This window comes from Canis lupus, chromosome 5 (genome assembly GCF_048164855.1).
Source record: "Canis lupus baileyi chromosome 5, mCanLup2.hap1, whole genome shotgun sequence".
Lineage (NCBI taxonomy): Eukaryota > Metazoa > Chordata > Mammalia > Carnivora > Canidae > Canis > Canis lupus.
This window is the reverse complement of record NC_132842.1, coordinates 9,960,671-9,983,760: the sequence shown is the minus strand read 5'-3', so window position 1 is coordinate 9,983,760 and position 23,090 is coordinate 9,960,671. Positions and strand designations below refer to the sequence as shown.

The 23,090-nt window shown below is 47.2% G+C and overlaps 2 long non-coding RNA genes across 2 annotated transcripts in view; one reads left to right on the top strand and one right to left on the bottom strand.

Annotated features, from left to right (window-relative positions):
- Positions 1–15,219, bottom strand: part of LOC140632869 (uncharacterized) — a 38,226-nt gene extending 23,007 nt beyond the window's left edge. Inside the window, exon 1 of the long non-coding RNA XR_012030527.1 lies at positions 15,028–15,219. This is a non-coding gene — a long non-coding RNA (uncharacterized lncRNA). The remainder of the gene's footprint in view (positions 1–15,027) is intronic.
- Positions 15,220–15,407: 188 nt separating this feature from the next.
- On the top strand, positions 15,408–22,796 carry LOC140632867 (uncharacterized). Its single transcript, XR_012030526.1, has 3 exons — positions 15,408–15,458; positions 20,930–21,346; positions 21,980–22,796. It is a non-coding gene; the product is annotated as an uncharacterized lncRNA (long non-coding RNA).
- Positions 22,797–23,090: the final 294 nt, after the last annotated feature.

Here is a 23,090-nt window from a genome sequence, read left to right as displayed (position 1 = left end):
AAAAGATGGACTCAGAGGTGTTTAGCAGGCCTCAGCTTGTCCTCATTGACCTTCACTCTCCATTCAGATCATCTTCTCAACCACTGGCCCTGAGAACAATAGCAGCCCCAGGTATACCACCAGAGAGATGTACGGTTGCGGACTCACAGAGGCAACAGCTTCTAAAGACCTGTCCGTGAGCTCTCCCTCTCTGGTCCCATATCAGGGCCTGAGTGGTTGGCTGGCCTCTCCGATATCTCTGCAGCTCCAACTTGTCCAACTACAGGCAGACGGGGTAATGGTTCTTCTTTTGATCCTTCAATTGCCTTCCCCAACTTCCACTTCCGGTTTCTCTTACATTTGTGTAATGTCTCGAATTCCTTTTTTTTTTTTTTTTAATTTTTATTTATTTATGATAGTCACACACAGAGAGAGAGAGAGGCAGAGACATAGGCAGAAGGAGAAGCAGGCTCCACGCACCGGGAGCCCGACGTGGGATTCGATCCCGGGTCTCCAGGATCGCGCCCTGGGCCAAAGGCAGGCGCCAAACCACTGCGCCACCCAGGGATCCCAATGTCTCGAATTCCTAATGCCTCCTCTCCATAATGCTTTCGATGGCTCTGCTTCCTTGACTGAACTCTCACTGATACAATTACTGGGACCTGTGAGTGAAGTGCAGTCAGAACAAAGCTTGCAATATGCAGGTTAGGGTTGGGGACGGGCAGTGGGTAGAGGCTGGAAAAGCAGAAGGAAACTGTTAGCCAAGGCTGGAAAAACAGTGAAAGGATCATCAGTGTAGACTGGAAAAGTAGTGCAAAGGTAGAAGATGCTTTGTGTCATAGAGCGGTGAAACAGTTGGCAACACCATCATCTGTGGTAACACGAAAGACAGAAAAATGTGGCTGATAAACTTTTGGATCTAGCTACAATGATTTCCAAGCAGAATGTTGGAAGTCCCAGTTGGTTAGTCCTAGCTGCACACGATAAAGAACTTCGAGAGAGAGGGGAGCAAAAGAAGGAACAAGAGTCTGCAATTGGAATTTAGAAGAAACAGAAAATCCAGGACTTGCTTATGTTGGAAAACAAAACTATTTTACATCTCTGGCTGATCCAGGAAGCAAAAGATTCTCTGAGTAAAAAATAGCTTCAGGGTAAAGATCAAATTGAGGGTTTGGCTATAGGACCCTTTGTTAAACGGTGGTAGCTAGTAGACACCTCTCGTTAGAAAAAAACAGCTTCTGGGAATCCTAAGGACACGGTCCCAAAGAGGCCTAATTGCAAAACAGCCATGAACAAGTCTAAAGGCTGGGACTGTCTCGAAAAGAATTGTAGATATGACTTTTATCTCATGGAGTAGACTATAAATCTGACATACAGAAAGCCTACAACATTTTTTAAGAGACTTACATCAGCTCAGTTGGAAAGAGACTGAGATTGTCCAAATTCCAACCAGCCCTCTCAGCTCCCAAGTCTCCATGGACAGGAAGCAGGCTGAGGAAACTGATCAGCTACAAACACAAGCCATTTCTATGGAAACTAGGGTATCTCAGAAAGTAAAGCCAAGATCCCTGAGAGTGGAACAAAAAGCCTCAAAGAACAGTGAATTAGCAAGTACTTTTCAGAGCAGGCCATAATTAAGGAACATTCTCTATCCCCAAAGGAAGGGGATCTGGCGAAACGTGCCTAGCTGGGCTTCAGAAGTGCTATGAACCAGGAGCGCCTGGCTGGCTCAGTCAGTAGAGCATGCAACTCTTGATCTCAAGGTTGTAAGTTTGACCTCCACATTCAGTGTAGAGATTACTTTTTAAAAAAAAGAAAGAAAGGATGCCTGGGTGGCACAACGGTTGAGCGTTTGCCTTCGGCCCAGGGAGTGTTCCTGGGGTCCCGGGATTGAGTCCCGCATTGGCCTGCTTCTCCCTCTGCCTGTGTCTCTGCCTCTCTCCCTCTCTGTGTCTCTCATGAATAAATAAATAAAATATTTTAAAGAAAGGAAAGGAAAGGAAAGGAAAGGAAAGGAAAGGAAAGGAAAGGAAAGGAAAGGAAAGGAAAGGAAAGGAAGAAAGAAGGAAAGAAAGAAAGGAAAGAAAGAAAGAAAGAAAGAAAGAAAGAAAGAAAGAAAGAAAGAAAAGAAAAGAAAAGAAAGAAAGAAACCCATGCCTGGGGAGATCAATAGTTAGTGCCGCCTTCAGCTCAGGGCATGATCCTGGAGTCACAGGATCAATCCCCACGTCAGGCTCCCTGCATGGAGCCTGCTTCTCCCTCTGCCTGTGTCTCTGCTTCTCTCTCTCTCTCTCTCTGTCTCTCATGAATAAATAAATAAATAAAAATCTTTTTTTAAAAAAAGAAAGAAATATTATGAATCAATGATTGCTATGTACCTCCTATACTTTCTCATCATTGTTGTACCTCCTCTTTTTTTAAGATATTTATTTATTTATTTATTTATTTATTTATTTATTTATTAGATAGATAGATAGATAGATAGATAGATAGATAGATAGATAGATAGATAGATAAAGAGAGAGCATAAGCAGGGGGAGCAGCAGAGGGAGAGGGAGAAGCAGGCTCCCTGCCAAGCAAGAGCCCAATGTGGGGCCTGATCCCAGGACCCTGAGGTCATGACCTGAGCCAAAGGCAGGTGCTTAACCAACTGAGCCACACAGGTGCCCTTGTACTTCCCCTTTTTGAACGAAAGTGTTCATTAAGTGTCTGATAACATGCCTTTCTAACTCACAGTCCTTTGGATTAAGAATAGCCAGATGCAACAGTTCTTCAAAAAATTAAAAATAGATTTACCATATGATCCAGCAATTCTACTTCTGGGTATAAAATAATTAAAAGCAGTGATACAGATATTTGCACTCCCTTATTCATAGCCACACTACTCACAATAGCCGAAAGGTAGAAGCCGCTGGGATGTCTTTCAACCAAAGAATGGGTAAATAAAATGTGGTATATACATACAATGGAACACAATTCAGCAAAAAAAAAAAAAAAAAAAGGAACACAATTCAGCTTTAAATAGGAAAATGCTGACTTTGATAGTGCCTATACTAAAATTGGAATAAGGGGCACCTGGGTGGCTCAGTGGGTTGGACATCTGACTCTGAGAGATTTCAGCTCCAGTAGTAATCTCAGGGTCATGAGGTAAAGCCCCATCGGGCTCCATGCTCCATGGGGGATCTGCTTGAGATTTTTCTCTCTCTCCCTCTCCCTCTGCCCCTGCCCCCTTCTCTCTCTCTGTCTCTCTGTTGCTCTTTTTCTGTCTCTCTCTTTCTTTCTCAAATAGATAAATAAATCTTTAGGGGTGCCTGGGTGGGTCAGTCAGTTAAGTGTCTAACTTCAGCTCAGGTCATGATCTTAGGGTCCTGGAATGGAGCCCTGAGTCTGGCTCCATGCTCAGCAGGGAGTCTGCTTCCCCCTCTCCTTCTGTCCCAGCCCAACCCCCACTCCTGCCCCTTCTCAAATAAATAAATGAAATTGTTATAAATAAATAAATCCTTTGGGACACCTGGGTGGCTCAGCGGTTGAGTGTCTGCCTTTGGCCCGGGGTATGATCCCGAAGTCCTGGGATCGAGTCCTGCATCGGGCTCTCTGCGCTTCTCCTCCCTCTTCCTATGTCTCTGCCTCTCTGTCTCTCATGAATAAATAAATAAAATATTTAAAATAAATAAATCTTAAAAGAATAAAATTAGGATACCATAGAGAAGATTAGCCTGGACCCTAGAAAAGGATAATGCACAAATTTGTGAAGTTTTGTAACGTTGTATGTCAGCTATACTCAAATAGAAATTAAATAAAAAGGAAGAAAATTCCGATACATGCTTCAATTGTGGTTGAAACTTGAAGACACTATGCTAAATAAAATAAAACAGTCACAAGAGGATAAATACTGTAGGTTTCCACGTATGTGAGGTACTTAAGATAGTCAAATAAGCAGAGACAGTAAAATGGTGGTTGCTAGGGGATGATCAAAGGGCTGGGGGAAGGGAGATAGGAAGTTATTGTTTAATGGGCACAGAGTTGTTGTGGGTTTTTTTTTAAGATTTTTGTATTGCTTAAGTAATCTCTACACCCAACATGGGGCTCAAACCCACAATCTCAAAATCAAGAGTTGCTCACTCTACCAGCTGAGCCAGCCAGTCAGTGTCCCAGGTGTGGAGTTTTAGTTTTGCAAGATGAAAAAAGTTCTAGAGAAGGATGGTTGACAACAGCATGAATGTACTTAATGCTACTGAACTATACACTTAAAAATGGCTAACATGGTAAATTTTATGTAATGTATATTTTATCACAATTAAAAAAAAAAAAGAATAGTTTCACCCAACAGTGCACTCTTATCCACATTCAGATCTGGTGCAGATCAAAAGATAGTGAACTGAATTGGCACAAGAGTTTGAGGGTCTTGGGCAGCCCTGGTGGCTCAGCGGTTTAGCGCCACCTCCAGCCCAGGGTGTGATCCTGGAGACCCGGGAATCAAGTCCCACATCGGGCTCCCTGCATGGAGCCTGGTTCTCCCTCTGCTTGTGTCTCTGCCTCTCTATGTGTGTCTCTCATGAATAAATAAATAAAATCTTAAAAAAAAAAAAAAAAAGAGTTTGAGGGTCTTGGGGCATGGATAAGCATGTTTCACACATGGGAGGAAGGTGAATAATTTGTAGCCAGAGCAGGACTTTGATGAACTGCAAAAATGAAAAATGGGCACAAATTCTTCTCATTGCTGGATGCATGTCCCTTTACTATGTGACTTTGTAATTCCTCCCATAAAGAGTTGGAATCCATTTTTCTACCTTTTGCCTCTAGGCTTGGCCATGTGGTTTACCTTGGCCAACAGGACGTTAGCACAGATTAACTAAGCAGAGGCTTGAAAAATGCTTATGTATTGGGGCTTGCCTCCTCTCACTGCCGATAACGCTGTCACCACTATGTAAAGAAGTTCAGGTTAGCCCCTTAGAATATGAGAGACACTATGGGGAGAGACCTAGCCATCCCAGCTATCTCAGGCTCCGGACATGTAAAGGAGACTAATCTGGACCATTCAGTCTGGCTCCAACTAGAAGACCCATAGCCCAACCCAGTAGCTCATGAGGAATAATACATGGTTTTTGTTTTAAGCCACTACATTTTGGATGATTTGTTACTTAGCGAAAGCTAACCCATACAGGGTGGTTTTAGAGTCATCAAAATGACTGGAGAGGGATCCCTGGGTGGCGCAGCGGTTTGGCGCCTGCCTTTGGCCCAGGGCGCGATCCTGGAGACCCAGGATCGAATCCCACGTCAGGCTCCCGGTGCATGGAGCCTGCTTCTCCCTCTGCCTGTGTCTCTGCCTCATTCTCTCTCTCTCTCTGTGACTGTCACAAATAAATAAAAATTAAAAAAAAAAAAAAAAAAAAAAAAATGACTGGAGAAATTCTCCTGGCATTTAGTTGGTGGGAGCCAGGCTTGTCAAATGTCCAGCAATGCATACATGCAGTCTTGCACAATGAAGAATTATTCCACTCAATTGCCACCTGCCCCCAATGAGGAATGCTAGAACCATGCCTAAGCTTGTCACACCACTTGGAAGAAAGAAGAGTTCAAAGCAATTGATAATTACTTGAGAGCCTTAACTGTATGAGACATTTTACCTGCGTGACTTCACTGATTCTACACAGCAACTTCCTATCCTTATCCCCACCTAACAGATAAGAAAAGTGAGACTCAGAGGGGTTACTTGGCTATCTCATGTCACATAGCTACTAAGAAGCAGTGCCAAGACTTAAGCCCACGTCTGTCAAAGGTCATCTCAGAGAAACCTTCCCTGACCACGTACTCTAAAGTGCCCTCCACACTTACCACCATCACTCGTTATTACATTACTCTTTCATTTTTCTCATAGCACTCCTCTCTATTATCACAGTGTTCGTTTACTTGTTGTCATAAGCCCCCTCCCAGAATAACTCCCATGGAGGCAGAGGCTTTGTAGGATTTATCCACCACTGCGCCTCCAGTGCCTAGAACACATAAAAGACACTCAGCAAATTATTGTTGAATGAATGGAGTGGATAAATGGCTTTCCATTAAATCCGGATGCCTAGGCCTCATGCAGGCTGGTTTCTCTCAGCTTCTGTTCCTGTTGGTGTCAGCTCTGTTGTCCTCTCCACTGGCTCTGATTAATGTGGCTCAGTCTGACACTTCTGCTGTGATGAAAGCAAACTTCCGAGATCCTCTAGTATCAACCTCTTCATTCTCCAAAAAGGAAAAAAGAGGCTCATTGACATCTCCTCAGGGACATCCCTTCTCAAGCCACACATTGGTCTGTACACTTTCGTTGCGTTCCTGGACCTGTGCATTCAACCTTAACATGTAGGTAACAAGCCCCCTGCCTGCTTCACCCAGTCACTCTGTGGATGATACAAAATAATGTGATTTTCTTCAATCTCACAACTTCACGGAGGACAATCAAATGTCACGATAACAATCAGAGATAGTAACCTTAGGCCTGTGACAACTTCACATAGGCTAACTTGGGCTCTTAAAAAAAATAAAAAAAATAAAAAAAATAAAAAACCAGAGCTCTTGATTTAAACACTTGCTGTGTCAACAAATTCTCTCTCAACTTTGTGTGATCAGGATAATTACAGACAACAAGACAAATATGGTTATCTATTGCTGTGTAACAACCCACCTCAAAGCTTAGTGGCTTAAGCCTGCAATGATTTATTATTTTTCATGATTCTGTTGGCTGTGTGGTTCTGCTGCTGCTTTTGCCTGGGCTCACTCACGTAGCTGCATTCAGCTGGTGGTTGTGCTGGGGCTGGGCTCAGTGGGAATTGCTGAGACAACTGGGCCCCTCTCTTTGTGATCTTTCATCCCAGGCTTCTTGGTGCCATGAAGTTGCAAGAGAACAAAGGTGGAAGCTGCAAAGCTCTTCGAGGCCTACATTCTAGAACTGGCCCAACATCACTTTCACCCTATCACATTTGTCAAAGTAAATCACAAAGGCCAGCCTACACTATTACAGGGGCTAGAGAAGGGATTCTGCTTCTGGATGGGAGCAGCAAAGTCACATTACAAAGGGCTGCGTATTCTGGACTGGCCTAGATTTGTGGCCATTGAAGCAACTGTTGGGATTCCACATCATATTATTTTCACAGCTCAAGCAAATGTGAGTATTGTTAGTGATAAGACTCCAGTGTCTCAAGCACGAAGGAAAGCAATATTCAAATCAACAAAACTATCTTCAAATAGCTTTGTTATAAGATTTTTTTTTGTTTTTTGAATTTTTTATTTATTTATGATAGACACACAGAGAGAGAGAGGCAGAGACATAGGCAGAGGGAGAAGAAGGCTCCATGCACCGGGAGCCTGACGTGGGATTCGATCCCGGGTCTCCAGGATCGTGCCCTGGGCCAAAGGCAGGCGCCAAACCGCTGCGCCACCCAGGGATCCCTGTTACAAGATTTTTTAAAATAAAGTCTACTCTCTGGGATGGCTCAGTGGTTGAAGTGCCTGCCTTTGGCTCAGGATGTGATCCCAGGGTTCCAGGATCAAGTCCCACATTGGGCTTCCTGCATGGAGCCTGCTTCTCTTTCTGCCTGTGTCTCTCTTTCTGCTTCTCTGTGTCTCTCATGAATAAATAAATAAAATCTTTATAAGAAAAAAAAAAGCGATTTGAGAGTAGATTTTATTTATTTATTTATTTATTTATTTATTTATTTATTTATTTTTATTTTATTTATTCATGAGAGACACACACACAGAGAGGCAGAGACACAGGCAGAGGGAGAAGCAGGCTCCACGCAGGGAGCCCAACATGGGACTCGATCCTGGGACTCAATCCTGGGACTCCAGGATCACTCCCTGGGCTAACGGCAGGCGCTCAACCGCTGAGCCACCCAGGCATCCCTCAAAAAGCTTTTTTATAAGATTGTTATAAAGATCTACAAATGTTGGGGATGCCTGGGGGGTGTCTGGGTCCTGAGATCGAGTCCCACATTGGGCTCCTCCTGCATGAAGCCTGCTTCTACCTCTGCCAATGTCTCTGCCCCCTCTCTGGGTCTCTCATGAATGAATAAATAAAAATCTTAAAAAATAAATCTACAAATGTTCATCCTTCCCCCTAGACACCCACACGGGGAGTAGTTCTTCCTCGCCACTAGCCTTTCAGTTTCTAGTTCTTTTTAGTAGAAAAACTTTCCTTCCACTTTCTACTTAGTTATGGCAGCACTTATAGCAGCAGTAGAGCTTGGCAGTTCCCCTCAGTTTCCTACTTATTTTGGCCAATTGCCACCTAGAATATTAAGTCCCCTGAGACATGCTGTCAAAGGCAACACTCCTAAAACTGACTATTGCAATTTTTTCCACGCTATTGGGAAGAGCAACACTCCCACAGGGCAAAGCAATCTCCTGTGAAATGCAGGAGGAGAGAAAACCCAGGAAGAGCTAGGCTCTGACATGCAGCTTCTGGTAAAGCCTCCAGAATTGCTTTTCAACAGCCAGGTGGCATTAACTTTTAATGGGGACTTTTAAAAAAAGATTCTATTTATTCATTTGAGAAAGAGAGAGAGCAGGGGGAGGAGCAGAGGGAGAGGCACACTCCCCACTGAGCAGGGAGCTTAATGCAGGGCTGAGTCCCAGGACCCCAAGACCATGATCCGAGCCAAAGACAGATGTCCAATCGACTGAGCCACCCAGGCACCCCTAACGGAGACTTTTTTGCTGCTCAACGATTTTTGGAGCCAAGAGATATTTTGTAAGAACTAAAAAAAAAATAAATAAATAAAAATTTAAAAACTGTTTAAAAAGCTTACATTTATATTTATTCTGAGGAATATTCCTCCGTGTTTTCCTTAAGTGGCAAAAGAAATACAAACTTGGGGGTCACTTGAGTGGCTCAGTGGTTGAGCATCTGCCTTCATCCCAGGTCGTGATCCCAGGGTCCAGGATTGAGTCCCACATTGGGCCTTGCAGGTAGCCTGCTTCTCCCTCTGCCTATGTCTTTGGATCTCTCTGTGTGTCTCTCATGAATAAATAAATAAAATCCTAAAAAAAAAGAAAGAAGAAAGAAGAAAAGAAAGAAAGAAAAAAGAAAGAAAGAAAGAAAGAAAGAAAAGAAAGAAGAAAGAAAGAAAAAAAGAAAGAAAGAGAAAGAAAGAAAGAAAGAAAGAAAGAAAGAAAGAAAGAAAGAAAGAAAGAAAGAAAAAGAAAGAAAGAAAAGAAAGAAAGAAAGAAAGAGAAAGAAAGAAAGAAAGAGGAGCCTCCTTCTCCCTCTGCCTGTGTCTCTGCCTCTCTCTCTCTCTCACTGTGTGCCTATCATAAATAAATAAAAATTAAAAAAAAAATTTAAAAAAAAAGAAAGAAAGAAAGAAAGAAAGAAAGAAGAAAGAAAGAAAGAAAGAAAGAAAGAAAGAAAGAAAGAAAGAAAGAAAGAAAGAAAGAAAGAAAAATGCAAACTTCTTCCCTCATCTACTTTTAATCATTTGTTAAAGAACTCGGCTCAGACAGGCTCAGTTCAAGTCTCAAATTGCAAAAATTGTGGAAGATAACATTTGTTTTTACATGTCTTGAAAATGTTGGTATCTGCCATTTGTAGACAAAAGAAGTTAATCTGGTGGCATGTCAAGAATAAGAAAATAATTAACTAAAGTAAGTAAGCTTTCTGAGTTGTCCATAAATCTAAATTTGAATTACTTTTCATGGCAAAACATTACTTCTGAGATTTTATGATTACTGTATTCAGTACTGTTAACTTAGCTAATAACATCTGTTCACAAGTAGATACAGCAAAATACGTAAAAGGAGAAATTGATGCCAAATAATAAGTTGAGGGATCCCTGGGTGGCGCAGCGGTTTAGCGCCTGCCTTTGGCCCGGGGCGCGATCCTGGAGACCCGGGATCGAATCCCACATCGGGCTCCCGGTGCATGGACCCTGCTTCTCCCTCTGCCTGTGTCTCTGCCTCTCTCTCTCTCTCTCTGTGTGTGACTATCATAAATAAATAAATAAATAAATAAAGAAAGAAAGAAAGAAAGAAAGAAAGAAAGAAAGAAAGAAAGAACAAATAATAAGTTGACAAGTTTTCTGCTCAAAATAAAAAGTAATAAAAAAGAGGTTTCTATGACAAATTTAACAGAACTTAAACTTATTTTAATTTTTCTATTGCCCGATATTCTATTTCTCATTAGTAATTTTTAAATTCTAGTAATGTGTAACTAATCATTTAATGAAAGCTATAAAATATTTCCATATAAGGAACATGCCAGGAGTTCCAATCAATTTTATTTATGAAAGATCATTATGGGGCACCTGGGTGGCTCAGTAGGTTAAGCATCTAACTCCAGCTCAGGTCATAATACCAGGGTCTGGGATTGAGCCCCAAATCCTGCTCCTCACTCAGCCGGGAGCCTGTTTCCTCCCTCTACTTCCCTGCCTCTCCCTCTGCTTGTGCTATTTCTCTCTGTCTCAAATAAATACATAAAATCTTTTTTTTTTTAAAGAAAGATCATTACATTTATGTATATAAATCCATGTGTGTTATGAATTTATTTGAAACCCTTCTATATTTAATAAACCGTGAACTTTTGGATAACGTGCACATTTTTCTCATTCCTCTTAATATATTGGATATAATTATTCCTCTAAGATACAGTTGATTTTCTTTTGTTGCTGTTGTTTAGATTTTTATTTATGTAGTCAGACACGAACTTGTAAGCTTTTAGACAGTATGTCTGTCTGATATATCACTTCTTCCAAGGGTTTCTCCAGAGCACTATAAATCTATAATGAGAAGGAAGCATGGGCAAGAGAGTACGAAAAATGTCCAGGAATGAATCCTTGCTAGAGATTGCGCACAATCAAATATTTCACATTTTAAGTTCTTTCTATCATGTTATCTCCAAAGGGTCAGGCATTAAGTTTTCACTCACCCTGATGACCTAATTTAGGCTTGGCCCAGATTTATGAGGATTGTAAAATTAGGAAACTTTCATTAAAAAAAAAAAAAAATTAAAACCCACTGGATGGTTTCCCAAAGCACATCTAGCATTACTTAAGACTTTATTATTTCAGCTAGTTGGATATATCATATCTACGGCCCTCGCCAGGTCTATAAGAGTTCTGTGACTGACGCCTAATGGAACCAATTTTCACTCTGGCAGAACAAATTCAAGTTCTCATACTAACTTGTATTCCAGTTTCCTTTGGATGCCAGGAATCAGACCCTTTAAGAGGAAAATGTATCAGAGCATCTGCTTATTAAGTGATATTCCTTTTATTTTCATCTAAATAGCTGGCAGGAACTATCGACTCAAGTCGAATCTAAAACAGAAAACAAGTAGTTTTTTAATTACTGAATTTGCTTTATTCTTTGTAGAACCTTCTTTCCCTCTTCTCCTCCTGGCCTCAATTTTCTACAAACTTCCCCTACCTCCACTGAGGACCACGAACCTTCTTTAGACAGGAACAAATGTTCCAGTGTGCTCACCCACCTACGCTAACAATCATATTACAGTCACGGTCCATTGACTGTCGCTCACATTTTTATTACCCTGCATCTGATGAACATTGATGCACTTGGGCATCTTCCTCTACACTGGAAGGAAAAATAATGATTTAAATAGAATTCTAAAAGTTGGCATGTTTTGTCATTAGCTTCCATTGTTCCTAGTGTCCATTCATCACATCTTGCCTGCTATTGAAATCTTTCCTTATGTTCCAACATTATTAAAGTCAGTCATTATTAGTCATCTCAAAAAGAGATACCTTTGCAACTTCTAAGATACTGTCAACTAAGAATCATATTTTCAATATTTCAAATTCTATTGTATTTTCAAGCTTCTGAAACAAATATAATATTCCTGCATATTTCCTAAGATGGAATTTCATGTAGACAATGATGTGATAGGAAAGATGATGCTTATCTAATGATTTTGGCACTGCCCCTAGATAACTGTGCTCCTCTGAGAAAAGCAGCCATAGTTTTCTTATTATCGGAACACATTAAAGTACATATTCTGGAGTCCTATGCGTCTTACATTTGAGACAGAGAAAAATAAATAGAAAAACAACTTCAGAATAGTTATATTTGTATTCATCTAGTTTCATTAAAATATCCTTGGGGTACACTTTTTTTTTTTTAAACAATCACACATTATTCTACAAAATCACTTAAGGGATTATTGCATTGTTTTAGTTTTCACAAAAATCAGATTTGATTAAAGTTTCATGAAAAGACCAAAACACAAATTATTCCACAGTCCCTAATTTTCCAAGCCCTTCCTTCACTTGAAATTACTTAAGTAATTTGAACCAGATAACTTAAGTTGTTGGAGGTAAAGTTCAGCAAATAAGCCTCTCTATACGGAATGCATGCAGTTTTTAGTAATTTTCCATTAATATAGTTTTGCCAAAATATTACTGCAAGTGAGAAGCCATCATTCTGAATATTTGAAACAATGATGGTCCAGTTTTTACTCTTTGACATTTGATATAAAAAATATTGTTTAAATTGTGCGTTGATATTATTTTCCATAATCACAAGGAAAGTCAAAGCAAAGATAATCATTTTATTGGTTTACCAAAGATCCCTAATGAAGTGCACACGTGGTGAAGAACAAAGTAGGTCCTCAACAGTGTTCCGAACTTCAGTGGAAACTTAAAACATGAACATGGATTTATAGATCATACATTACAGGCTGATTAGGGAGAAGTCTGCGCATGATGTATAGTCTGTGTGTGGTTCATGTGTGGGAAAGAAAGAAAACCAGGAGAGGGAAAAAAGTCACATTCTCATAATGAGAGTTCTCTCTCTCGGTAGATTTATTAATTGGGAGTGGAGAGAAAGATAATTCAGTACTCCTCTCTGGTGACAAGAGGATACCAGAAAAAACTAAGTCATCACACATAATTTACTATAGAATCTCTTGTCTTAGACTGGAGGGAAAACCAACTCTGCTGCATTGTGTACATATGTACACAAAAATACATATGTATTTTTGTATACAAATGTATACATAAAAATGTATACATTTTTCTCTTCTGCAATTTTTATCCTCAATCTACTTTAAATCAAAATGAGTTTCACCCTGGGGCTGGGTGAGAAAGGACCTTCTAAAAACTTTGCTCAACCCAGCAAATATTTTAAAAGTGAACCAATAATGAGCAGTTTTTATCTTTCAATTCCATAAACATGCTCCAAGAAGAAGTGCCTCTCTGTATTTTGATTTTGGGAAAAAGGGGGTCGGGGGGGGGGGGGAGTGCTCGGGTTTTTAAGAACAAAGAAGGAAAGTCTTCTCCATCCTTCCTTCCCTCCCTCCCTCTCCTCGATTCGACCACGCCAATGTTCCTGGTTTTGCTTTTTCAATAAAGCCTCCTCCTTTCTTTTGACTTTTTTTCCTTTTCCTACCTCCACGACCACAAGTTTCCCTAAAAATGATTCTCAAAAAATACAGTAAAAATGATTGTCCACGCGGGACCCTCGGCACATCACCGTAGGAAGGAGGGCTCCACTGTCGTGAGGACGGGGGTCCACGCCCGCCGCCCGCACCCACCCCGGTCTCCCGCGCCCTCCGCTCTCCTCGCTTCTCGGGGTGGGGGGTCCCCCCAGGGGGCTGAGCACCCCCGCGGGGCGCGCGGTAAGTCGAGGGTTAGCTCCGGCGCCGCGCAGCGTGTCTACCAACTTATGCCTTCCCCCAGGGGAAGCTGCGGGACTCCAAGAGCGTCTGCAGGTGCTCCTTCTGTTTGCTTGGAGTCGTCCCCCCGCCTGGAGGCCCCAACCCCCGCTCTCGCAGCCCCGCGCTGCGGAGGAAGCTGGACCCGGGGCCGATTTTCGGGGCTCGGAGCCTGCCTCTCCCGCGTTCCCACATCCGCCCTTCAGCACGAGCGAGAACGCGCGAGGGGCTTGCATGGGGCGTGCGGCCTCGGCGCCCCCCGCGGGGACCAGGCGCGCGGCCGGAGATCCACGCGGGGAGCAGCCGTGGGCCCAGCGCGGTCCAGGCCCGCAGCAGCCAACGCGAGCGCCGGCCGTCGGGTTCCCCGTCCGCCCGACAGCGCGCTTTAGGTCGAGGAGAAAACGGAGGGAAAGGAAGCCAGCCTGCGCGTCTGTTTGGGTTTTTCGTCTGTTTGCCTCCCAATTAAAAAGTGGCCGCCTAGGCGACAGCTTTGCGGTTTTCACAGTGCAAAACGGATTAGAAGAAACGCTCCAGCCCCTCTCGACTTTCGCCTGCGGTTTGCAGCCCCCGGGGCGAGCGTGACCCTGCGGCACCCGCCCCTGGGAGCTGCCCCCGCGGCGCCCCCCGCCCCCCGCGGCCCGGCTTCCCTGGGGCGGAGCCCGTCGGGGCGGAGCCAAGGCCGCGCGGCCCTGGGCGAAGGGGAAGGAGGTTCCCGAGCCGCAGGTGAGCCTGGCGGCCGGGCCCACGGCCTGCCTCCCCTCCCCGATGGCTCCCGGCGCCCGCGCTCGACGGCCCCAGGTCCTGGGGCTGCGGGGGCCCCTCTCCCGGACGCGGAGGAGGGAAGAGCACGGGAAAGGGATTCGCTGCAGACGGCAGCGGAACCGGAGTCGGCTCGTCCGTGTCCTGCTCGCGGCTCTTAGGTTTTCCCCCAAGAACCTCGAGCTCACTGAGGACACTCACATTCCGGAAACCTTGAATTCACGTGCACACGCACACGCACAGTTAGTTAGGAGAGAAAAGAAAAAGAAAGAGACAGAAACTGGCGTTCTAGCCTCTCCACGTTCGCTAAACAAAGAATCCAGGCGAGCGTGGGCTGGAAACCGGGACGCGGGCGACGCGGAAGGGGGGGCTCCCCGCGGTCCCGCCGCTCCTCCCCGGCCCGCTGCGCCCGCAGCTGCCCACGAGTCTGCGGGGTGTGGGCGCGGAACGGGGTTCTCCGACCCGCCAGCCTCACCCTGAGCACTTGGATCCGAAAGACCCACGAGAAGCTCAGCTCTCGGCGACCCTTTCCCGCTTGGCTTCTGCTTTTAATAAACGAAAAATAAAAGTTTGCTTTCCGGCTAAAGAAATGCTGTTCGGATCTTTCCGCCCTGAAGTGCGACTCTCGCACCCTTTTATACCTGCAGGGAAGTATCAATCGTGATTGTCCAAATCGATACCGGGGCTTCCACGAAAGCGCTGCAGGTCGCGGGGCCAAGGGATCAAGGGAACCGCAGCAGGGACCAAGAGACTCCGACCATTCTGGACAGTCGGGCCCTCTCCGCGAGGGTGACTTGCGGCGGGTGGGGGCCGGGGCGCGGGGGGCGCGGGGGGCGCGGGGGGCGCGGAGGGCGCGGAGGGCGCGGAGGGCGCGGGTAGGGGATGAGGCGGCTTCCACCTTAAGAGGCCGCGCGGCGCGGCGACTGCGGAGGCGCCAGGCACCTGCAGGAGGCGCTGCTGCCCCGCGGTTCCACCCGCGCCGCGGCGCGCAGCCAGCCTCGCGGCTCGCGGGCCTCGGTCCCCGGAGGGGGTGGGGACGCTGGGGGAGGAAGGGAGCGAGTGCGTCCGTTAGGTAAGGAACCCGAGCCCTCCCGGATTTCGAAGCGACCTCAGTGAGGCGTTAGCTGGAGGGAGCTTTCCGTCATTCGGCCGCGAGAGGAAACGTGGGGAAGCGCCCTCCCCTGCCCCCACCGCCTGCCTTCCTGCTTCCCTCCACCTCCGCTCCCCGACCCCGACCGTGCTTCCCAGACCCTTTGTTCTCAAGGTTGCGAGCTGCTGGGTGGGGGCTCCCCGGGGAGGAGGTCCCCCTGCGCCACTCGGAAGGAGAGGGACTCGCGCCTCGCCCCCCACCCCACCCCCCCCTTGCCAGTGGCGTCCTCCTCGCCCACGGCCCCTTCCTCTGCTCCCCAGAGCTTCCTCCCCGACCCGGGCTCCCCCAGCTCCCGCTCCCGGGCCTCCACCATCCGTGGGCCCGCCTCCCTTCCCGCTCCCCTGCCACCTCCAAGGTCGCTCGGAAGAGGGTGGGAGAGGCAGACGCGACGGGGAGGAGGAACCAAGTCGCCTCCCCGGCGCGGAGAATCCCCGGGGAGCCCTTTAGGCCCCGACCCCGGGGACCCGCCGCGGAGGAAGGGGTTTCCCGGCGCCGCCGCAGGGCGAGGGGACAGCCCCAGCGCGGAGGCCGCGGGCCGCGAGCCCGGGGGTGCGCAGCCCCGCCCGCCGGAGCCCTGGGGCGAGGGCCCCGCGGTGCGCGGCCTCCCGCTCGGCCCCCGAGCCCCACGGTCGGAGAGAGGGGGGCCCTGCATCTGCGCCCTGGGGAGGCGAGCTGCGAACGAACGCCCCCTTCCTCCCCCAGCCACCCTCTCGGGCGCCACCCGCGTCGCTTTTCCGCCGCGCGCGACCCGGAGGGCTCCCGCGATTGTGTCTCCTTGAGTACAGTTACAACTGCGCTCAGCTGCAGTTCTTGCTTGGACCCAGGCGTCGCAAAGTGAGGCGAGGGGACGGGGATGCCGGGGAACAGAAGCTGGGGCGGGAAAGTGAGCGGCGAGGTAGGAGGACGCGGCCGGGTGGCCTTCCGGGGTCCCGAGTCCGAGCCGAGGCAGGGCAGCCTGGGGCAGGCCCGCGCCCCGGCCGGGGCCGCAGCAGCCCGGCCGCGGAGCCCTGCACGCCCTGGGCTCGGGGAGGCGCCCTCTCTCGGTGCCATCCGCGCGCCCCGCGCGCTCGCGACCCTGGAGGGGGCTCCGGAGGAGCCGTGCACAAAGTGGGTGTCCCCCCCGCCCCTCCCCCCAGAAGGGGACGCGGCCTGGGGCCGTCAGCTCCCGGCTTCCTGGAGTCCCCTCCGGCCTCGGGCGTGACCCTGGACCTCACTGGCGCTTCGCGAGCCGCGCCAGCAGTTCTCTCGGCAGCGGGTTCCCCGGGACACACCCCGTCCCCACCCCCGAGAGCTGGCGGCCAGCTCGGGATGCCAGGCGGCCAGGCGGGCGCCCTGCCAAATTCCGCGTTCCTCTCCAGGAGACGGGGAGTTGCGTCCCAGGCTCGGGAAAGCCCGCAGTTTGGGCTTGGGACTCGCTTGCAAAGCCCCCCAAGGCGCCAGGGACGCCTCTGCAGGTTGAATTCCTGCTCCGTAACACTTCAATTTTAATTAATCTTTTAAAACACCGCTGTCACGTCGCTTGCAGAAAATTAATCAAACCTGAATCCTTGTTGCATAGCAAGAATTTCGATCCGAGTCTTTTAAAAAGGACTTGACTTTGCAAAGTCACGTCTTTTACGGTTCCCTCATTCCCCCTTTAGCAAGGGAAATATTGCAAAAGTCAAGACATGTTTGTTTGGTTCTTCCTATCCTCAGAATGAAACTTTGCTTATTTCTGATCTTTATTTTCTGTCTTTGAACAAAAAATAACGAGATAAATTGCCTACCTCTGTTAATTCAAAATATAATTACTTTGAATGATCTTTGTTTAAGAGCCCAGATAAACTAAGATAATCTTAATTTTAATGTGACACGACCCCTATTTTTCCTTGTGAATAATGAGAATAAAGCAGTCATTAATTAATACCAAGATACCTCCATAGAAGATGGTATCTGGTCTCACTGAGACGCTGAAACATCAGTTGTATTAGTAATTGATACTGTATAATTGAACATGAAGATAGTCGTCTATTTTTAACCTCAAAGCTCAGAGTTTATTTGGTGATTACTGAGCTCCTAATAATTAATTTTCCTTCCTTCTTGCTGCATAAATAATTTCTATGATTCCCAGTTCCCATGCAACACAGAGGCTTCTCATTAAAATCTACCCCTCAAAATAAAAGATGTGAAAGTATATTGTGCAGCAACCCTTTCTATTCCATTTCTCATAACATACATATGCTCTATTTTTATATCTTCCTGTTATATTCCCCCTTGGTGTAATTTGCCTACTAAAAAAATAGAATATAACTATAATATGTTTTACCACAGTTTCGTCCTTCTGGGTGCCATTGGTTCAATTTACTATATATTACTCAATTAAGATTTCCAATCTTTCAAGTTTCTGAGAATTGAGGGTAAGCTCCAATGAGGAATCAAATTTTTTTTTGTATAGCGAAGTTGCCATAGATTATACTCCCATCTAACACAGAGAATTGAGGGTAAGCTCCAATGAGGAATCAAATTTTTTTTTGTATAGCGAAGTTGCCATAGATTATACTCCCATCTAACACAGCCCACAGTATCTCACACTTTTCTATGGTTAAAAATAGGCTTTGCTCACACACATTCTGTTTCTTCAACCTGAATTGAAGATCTGCTCTCAACAGTTTCCTGGGTTAAATTTACACAACTTTTGTCATTAAAAAAAAAAAAAAAAAACCTCTCCCAAGAAAAAGAGAAGTCTTCCAAATAATAATGGAAATTTAGACTCCACCTTTAAGATATCTAATTACTTCTCAGCATCAATTTGCTGATGATCCTCTTTTTACTCCAGCGGAGGAGGATTATATTTTTCTCATACACGCAAGAAACGCTCCCTGTATTTCTTTGGTATGTCTCTCAAATGAGTATATTTTATGCCACATAAATATTCTTAGTATCTACCCTCCCAAACCTTTACACTTGACTTAATTGTCAGTGCTATTTCTAAAGTGATGAAAAGTATATCGGTTTTCCACTTTTATTCCCCCCTTTGAACAATTAAGACTTTCGGTCAATATATGATGGAGTAATTCTCCCCTCTTGGATTTTATATTTTCCCACTATAATTTAGACTGAAATGGGATTAAAACAGGATCTAGAGTTCTAATCTTGGTTGATGTTTTGGTGTATTCACCGTAATGAGTCCTATTCCCTGGGGTCATGAAGCTCCCAAATGTCAATCAAGCAAACTGATTCAGAAATGCCATTGTTCGACGCCCACGTCACTCGCCTTCCTCTCATTTTATTTAACAATACCGGAGTTCTCTGATCAGTCATTCGGAATATGAGGCATTATCTGGGGAAAATTCACAAAGTGTCTTGATCTTTCTTTGGGAGATACTGTTCAGGGGTTTCCGCAAAGCAGAGAGTGCTTGTTTATATTTCTGTCTTTGGACCGCACTACGGATCGAAAGAACCAATGAATACCGCTTGAAAGAAAATCATACCGTAAATCCGTCAAAAATTAATTCGTCCAGTCGAATGTTACATTTCTATTTTCGTGTTGGAAGCACCCTGACTTGTCACCGGAGGAGAAGTATGACCGGGTCTGGGTCCAGTTGACATGCCCTCACTTTCAACCCCGTCTGTTTTACCCCATTTAGTAATACTAATGTATTTAGACTGCACTACTTAGCCAAGAATTTATTTGGGGGCGAGGAAGAGCCAACCTTTGCCCGGGGAGCTCTACCAGAGACGTCCGGGAGTCTGCGCCACTCGCCTTTCGCATCCGCAGCCCTGGGGGCATCTGGACTTGGGTCTCCGCTCCGGGACCATCACCAAAGCCAAAGGCGTTAAGTGTGTTACTCGCTCCGAGCAGCCCAAATTAGTAATCAGCTTAACTCGTGGAGGCCTCGAGCCTCCGTCCAGAGTTCCCTGGAGGTTCCCAGCGCGGAGCCCGGCTCCTGCGAGGACTTCCTCGTAGGGAGGCCGGCGTGCAGGGACGGTTTCATGGGAAAAGCTGTCGTTTGCGTCTTTCACTTGGAGGGCTGCGCGGAAGGAGGCACGAACCAAGCCTCGCGTTGTGGGTTCTCACGAGGGATTCCTCCAGAATCGCAGCCGCAGCCGTGGCTCTGGCTGCTTGACGTGCATCTCACTCAGGCGCTCGCCTTCGCCGCGCGCATCTCCGAAGGCACCCAGCCTGCGCCCCGCGCGGACTCCGCGCACACTTCGGGCCGAGGTGGCCAGGGGAGGCGGCGGAGGTGGGGACAGGGGGTGGGGCCGCTCTCTGGTGGGACGCGATCAATCACTTTAAAAGTAAAGGGTTCAAAAGTTCCAGCCTCCCCTTTGGAGGGGAGAGAACGAGCTCCCCGGGGCCTGCTTCACTCTGCAGCCCGCGGGTTCCCAGCAGCCGCGCGACGGCGGGGGGAGCCCGGCCGCCCTTCGCGGGAGCCGCTTCCCGGGACACGGTCTGCCTCCCGCGCGGCCGGGCCAGGTGCAGGGAGCCGGGAGGCGGCCGCGCTGTGGCTAGCGTGGAGGAGCGCCTCTCCCTCCGCACCGACAGGCTCCCGGCCCGCGAGCCCCGAGCGTGCGCTTTTCCCTTTCTCAGCAAGCGGGAAAGGCCTGTACGCCGGGGCTGGCGCAGTCGAGCTCCCTGCAACCTGCCCTGCCAGAAGGGGCGGGGGGAGCGGGGGCGCCAGCAAGCTGTCCCGGAGGCGGGCCCTGCGGATTCCTCAGGAAAGCCCCTCTCCAAAACACCACAACCTCCCCCAAAGACATGGCTGCGTCCCTCCTCTGTGGCCTTCCATCCTGTCCCCTCCTCACTACCCGCCTGGCCCTCACCTGAGACCTGGCCAAGGGCCTAGTCCCCGCTTTGCTCCCCCACTCTCCCCACCCCACCCCTCCTCCTAAGCTCCGTCTCTTCCCTGACCTTTCCAAGGCCTCAGCTAGGGTAGCCAGGGTGCTGCAGAGGAAATGAAATTGTTCTGGAGATTACAGTGGGGCTGTTGGCCAGAAGAAGCCCCCCCCCGCCCCCCCCCCTTTTTTTTCTCAGGCTTCCATGTTAAGTGCAAACTTGTATTTCCCTTCACAAGAATAGACAAATTTTCTCGCTTATTTGCAGTTTTGCAAAGTTCTACACACAGATCAGTGAACCTTGAGTGGCCTTTTCCCAGGCCCACATTGTGGAGGTTTGTCAGGGTCCCTGGGCAGTGAGCGTAGTGACAGGTGAATCCAGCAGCCCCAGGGGAAGCCAGGCCTAACCTCCAAGACTTACAATAGGGCAGGGGCCCCAAAGCTCCCTGAGCAGCTTCATGCAACAGGTACCCTACAGCAAGGCAGCCTTTCAGGATCCCAGAGCTTAGGCTCTGGATGCAGAATCTGCTCCTCCCTGACCTGAGACGGAGTCTCCACCTGCATCTTTTTCCCCCCAGAACTTCCTTCTGTCCAGATTACCCCTCAATCACACAAGAATCTCTGAACTCTGAACCACCTGCCCACACAAGGCCAGGCTTCATTCCCACCTCAGCAGTCCCTCCTGGTATAAGTCCATTGATGCTTTCAACCTGCTGGTTCTTTCTGACATGACTTGAGGAGAAGGACAAGGAGAAGCCAAAGAGGAAGAAGAAGAAGATGAAAGTCCGGGAGATGCAAAAGACAGAATAAAAGTCCAAAGAGGGGACCACAGCAAAAACTGAGCAATCCCCTTCTCGTCTAAATCCCTGAGTCTTTCCCACACTTAAGAAAAGAGAGAACTGGTTTCCATAACTCTAACTTCTCCAAGTAACTTTTTCAAGTGATATTTTGATCCTGGACCGGTCTCTATCTCCCCAACCTGAAGAAGGAGCCAGGTAGGTTTAGGAAGATAAATAGCTATAGAGGGCAGAATGGCCTCCCTGTAGCCCAAAGTCACACCACAGAGAGCCTGGGAGCTCCAGGCTGCAGGAACAGCCTGGTACACAAGTAGCCTCAGCCTTAACCTGCTCTGGCCAGCCCAACTTATATTCAAAGGAAACGGGGAGGCTTGGGGTTCCTTCTCATGCCTTGAACGTTCCCTGGAAAGATCTTCATACAGAAATAAAGCTAGTCCCTGAGACCATGCTCCAAGTGGCAGCTAATCATGATAAGTGATAACTGGGATGGGAGAGGACTGGAAGACTTATGGCAGAGAACGAGAACGGAGGGGGGCACTAGAGATATAGACACATATGTTTACTTTTGCCTGACTTTGAGACTCCTACTCAGACCTTCCAGTCCATCCTCACTCAGTCACCAGGGTAAAAGAGAAATCAGTCTATGGGTTATCAGAGAAGGTGGGGGGCAGGGGAGCGATGCCTGCCCTTTCCAACCCCAGGCTAGTGTATAAGGAAGGATATAATGGGTAGGAAAAGAGAGGCCTGAGCAGCAGCCACAACCCCCAGTCACGCTGAGGAACTCATCCTCATTAAAGAAATCCTTTGTATGATGCTGCATTTCTTTCCCAGATTTGTGGCGACCACACGGAAAGAGGCAGCAGGCAGCCGCATGCAGGCATCCAGCAGTGTGTCTCTCACAGCAGACTCGGTATCCCCAGTGTGAAGAGCCCAGGCCTGGCCCATTAGGCTGTGACTGCAAACAATCCCCCTGCTCCAAGCAGCCTTTGCAGTGACTACCCCAAATCCCTAAGCAGATTCCTGGACTGAGAGAAACACAGTTCATAGCACCAACGTTCTACACAGCTAGATTTGGTAGGGAAAAAGAACAGAAAATCCACCACCACCACCACCACCCACCCAATTCTGAAATCGCTCATGAAATAATGTGTGGTATTGGTGCATGTATGGTGCATATATGACAGTTTCATACTTTGGGCCGAGGAAGGAATGATGTTTCAGAAATATTTCTCCCCTACGTAGCACCAAAGGCTGCTTTATGTCCTGCTCTTCTGAATCTACCTTCTGTAAACCATATTGTGCATTTTCTCTTGGATCTTAATGAAACAAGAACTGTGCAAAAGCGACTGCTTTGTCCCAGAGCTGAAACAAAGACTAATACAGAGCAAAGGAGCAGCCCTTCCAAGATGTACTCTTCTCTGACTTGGGAGGAAAGCTCCTAGAGTGACCCGCCATAATCGTGGTTGATATTTAATCCTCCTTAGTACAAAGGCCCATCTTTTCACTCTGCAGAAGCACCACTGAGATATGACCAGCCTTTAGAGTTCTATCCCAAACTGAGAGTCCGGACTTAGACTTGGATTGTCTAGGCCTCTTCTAACCTGAACAAAAAGGATCTGAAGAAAATCGCTTCCCACCCCCCCACCCCCTTCCCAACAAAGCATTCCTAATCACTTCGGCTTGTTGGTGAATTTTTATTCCCGTGTCCACTTGGGGTATTGAAATCGATCGCTGCAATATTTAATATATAACACTCCCAGGGTCATTGCTTCCCTAAGACCGAATTTTCTCTCCCTGGTGCCCTCACCTCGGGTTGCTACCCTCCCACTCCCATCTATCCAGGCCTTCTATTTTTCCATCCACATAACGCCTTTAATTCTCAGCCCAGCCCGGCAACTTCACGTGTATTTTGTTTTCTGGTATGGAAAGTACTGAAAGCTCT